Below are 3,796 nucleotides of genomic sequence, written 5' to 3' on the forward strand. Positions count from 1 at the left end.
TTATTAAAAGTAAATCAGCACTTGATTTTGTGGCAGTTATTTAAGGAGCTTTCAAACGTTTGAAATATGTGACCGGGCAATAAAGTAAAAACAAAAGTAGTCTGTTTTATAGTAGTACATTTAAAAAGGTTTGAATGACTATTTAACTATCTTCCGACTAATTTTCATGCCTGTATATACCACCTACCCCTGCACACTTAAAAAAAAATCAACCTTTTTATGTTAATTAGCTTGAAATATTGAAGATAATTCATTGCTTCATTCATTTTATTATAATTCCAGGTCAAAAATGTGTATTTTGCATGGTACTTTAGGATAAAATGTGACATGAGCACTGATAAATAGATAAATAACCATCCATATTTTTTAGGCCACGATTTTGAATTGATTGAATTTGAGCTTCACTTTTTTTTTTTGTCCAGTCAGGATGGCTTCGGTTTCAGTCTGCATATTCATTTCATACCAAGTTGAACAATTACGATAAATCAGTATCTGTCTTTTATAAGTATAACTTTTTTTATTATTGTCGTATGGGCAACAAGAATTGGTTGTATTAGTAAATATCACATGTGTGTCTGATTTCCAAGTGTCCGTGAATGCAGCGGCAGAGGAGTTAGGTGATGCAGCTGAATGCACCATTCTTAGAAAAATGCTAGCTCAGCACTTATATAGCATTTCGCTGGTTTTGATACTGCTTGTTGGGTATATGAAGTGTACGTTATCTGACAGGAATCTATCCATGGTGTCCCAACTCATAGAGAACCACTTCCCCCCTTCTTAATAGTATCAAAAATACATACATCCAACACTAAAGCCTTATTTTCGGGTGAATCTCCACAGGTTATTACCACTGTGCCATGCAGAGATTAATTGCAACACCAATATTACCGTTGCATAAATAGTAAATAGTAGCTAATGTTACATGTTTGATGCTATATAAGTTCTGCTTATCTGTGGGTGTGATCGTTTTCGCTGCCACCCAAACCACGGTTAATTTTCTGTGTAGTTATCACCCTTCCATTCTCTCTGTATGGTAAAGTCACTGGAACTGATACGATTTATGTTCACTCAACTTTTAACAACATTGGAGTCACTTCATTGTATAACGAGCAATCTGTTATCTGTATAGTTTTGGTGTGTGTGTTTTATTTTTTTTTTCCCGTGTAACATTCACTATTTGTGCTCGCAGACCTCAGAGCAGCTTTTGACATCAATAGTCAGTGCTATGTAGTCAATAGCAAGCAGACATTACCGTATATATATATATGCATATAGTCGATGGTGCAGTCTGACCTTCAACATACAACCGCAGCTGAAAGAGTGTGATTAAACAACTCTTAACCTGTCTAAACCGGCAACTGTCATGTCTGGAGAAGCCCAAGGTGATCTATAATGTATATATCCTAGCTTTGCAAAGTGGGCTACGCCAATTGTCATATAGATGGTACGTGAATAAAAATGACAACAATTAGGGCCAACACTTAGAATAACTAGTGGGCCATGCCGGCAGTGTCAAGTTGTTCATTGCTGTGTGTTCTTTATAACAAATACGTTTGAATTATTCTTTTATGTATTGATAGTGTTTCATCTTGAAGATTTCATTTATATTGGTGTTGCAATTAATTAATATTAGTGGTAATAAAGCTCAAATTCAATCAATTCAAAAGTGTGGCCTAAAAAATATGGATGGTTATTTATCTATTAATCAATGCTCATGTCACATTTTATCCTAAAGTACCATGCAAAATACACATTTTTGACCTGGAATTATAATAAAATGAATGAACCAATGAATTATCTTCAATATTTCAAGCTAATTAACATAAAAAGGTTGATTTTTTTTAAGTGCGTAGGAGTAGGTGGTATATGCAGGCATGAAAATCAGTCGGAAAATAGTTAAATAGTCATTCAAACCTTTTTAAATGTACTACATGTAACATTAGCTACTATTTACTATTTATGCAATGGTAATATTGGTGTTGCAATTAATCAGCGCACGGCACAGTGGTAATAACCTGTGGAGATTCACCCGAAAATGAGGCTTTAGTGTTGGATGTATGTATTTTTGATACTATTAAGAAGGGGGAAGTGGTTCTCTATGAGTTGGGACACCATGGATAGATTCCCGTCAGATAACGTACACTTCATATACTCAACAAGCAGTATCAAAACCAGCGAAATGCTATATCAGTGCTGAGCTAGCATTTTTCTAAGAATGGTGCATTCAGCTGCATCACTTAACTCCTCTGCCGCTGCATTCATGGACACTTGGAAATCAGACACACATGTGATATTTACTAATACAACCAATTCTTGTTGCCCATACGACAATAATAAAATAGGTTCTACTTATAAAAGACAGATACTGATTCATCGTCATTGTTCAACTTGGTATGAAATGAATATGCAGACTGAAACCGAAGCCGAAAAAAAAGGTGAAGCTCAAATTCAATCAATTCAAAAGTGTGGCCCAAAAAATAGGATGGTTATTTATCTATTTATCAGTGCTCATGTCATATTTTATCCTAAAGTACCATGCAAAATACACATTTTTGACCTGGAATTATAATAAAATGAATGAAGCAATGAATTATCTGCAATATTTCAAGCTAATTAACATAAAAAAGGTTGATTTTTTTTAAGTGTGTATATGCAGGCATGAAAATTAGTCGGAAGATAGTTAAATAGTCATTCAAATCTTTTTAAATGTACTACAGGGCCCCCCCCACACACACACACACACACAAGCCTTTTCTTTGGAGAGCCTACCCTTACAAAACAGCGGCAGGGCCCCTTTGTCCAAGAGGGGACCTGGGAGCCATCATTAGCACTGATTACCGCTGACCAGTTTGACAACTTTATTGACAGAAAGAAACACTTTTTTTTCTCCACCTACCCCCCCACCCCCTCCTCACCCAGTCCTTACTTTGAATAGAAACAGAAATATTCTGACATTTGGTGAAAGAGACACACACAAAAAAAAGCCTCATGACCCCTCTTTTTGATTTGGGCTCACCCCGTTTCCTCCCCTCTCTCTTCACAGACATTTGGCTTCTGTCTCGTTCAAGCTGGAAGCCTTTTGTCCGTTTTAGAAGTTACTGGGGGCTAATTCACTCCAAAATGGAGGGAACCAGGTGTCTGGCCCATCAGTTGGAAAGGATAAACCTGAACTTGTGCTTCCTCTTTACTGGAGGTCACGTGGTCTCATTCCGAGTAATAATAGCGCGAAAATGCAGATTGTGTTCACGTGACTATATTGTCACAGTAAATCACATATTTAATGGAAGGTGTAATTTTAAATTTAAAAAAATAATAATAAAAATTGTTTTTACATACATAATTTATGTTAAGTAAATTACAAAAAAAAATAATTGTTACTGTGAAAATGTTATATTTATATACAGCAAGGGAACTACTTAAATATAGTAAGTCACCGTGTAAATAAATGATTTTTACGGCATAGGAGCAATTTTCCGGACATGTTGAATTGTGGAAACGTAAATAATCGCCTCCATTTTTTTTTCTCTGCACCGTGAAAAAAAGCAAAGCTATGCGTTTCGTCCAAGATTGATGACGAGTGTTCGTCCATGCGCGCAATAATAAGGCTCGATCGTGCACGTCCGCAATCTGCTGTGTTTTTCATCTGCATGATCTCTCCAGCGCATCATCCGGGTTAGTGAGTCGGCCTCTCGCTGACCCCTCCCTGACCCCTCGCTGTCACCCTGCATTACCGACGCACAGCATGCTGGTCAATTAGGACTCGCTGTGAAACCAACGTGTCAGTGTGGACAACACA

The 3,796-nt window shown here is 36.8% G+C and overlaps 1 protein-coding gene across 3 annotated transcripts in view; it reads right to left on the bottom strand.

Moving 5' to 3' along the window:
• mnat1 (MNAT1 component of CDK activating kinase) overlaps positions 1-3,796 on the bottom strand; it is a 116,780-nt gene that overhangs the window by 87,038 nt on the left and 25,946 nt on the right. The window lies entirely within an intron of this gene.

The sequence above is a fragment of the Doryrhamphus excisus genome, chromosome 13, assembly GCF_030265055.1.
Source record: "Doryrhamphus excisus isolate RoL2022-K1 chromosome 13, RoL_Dexc_1.0, whole genome shotgun sequence".
Lineage (NCBI taxonomy): Eukaryota > Metazoa > Chordata > Actinopteri > Syngnathiformes > Syngnathidae > Doryrhamphus > Doryrhamphus excisus.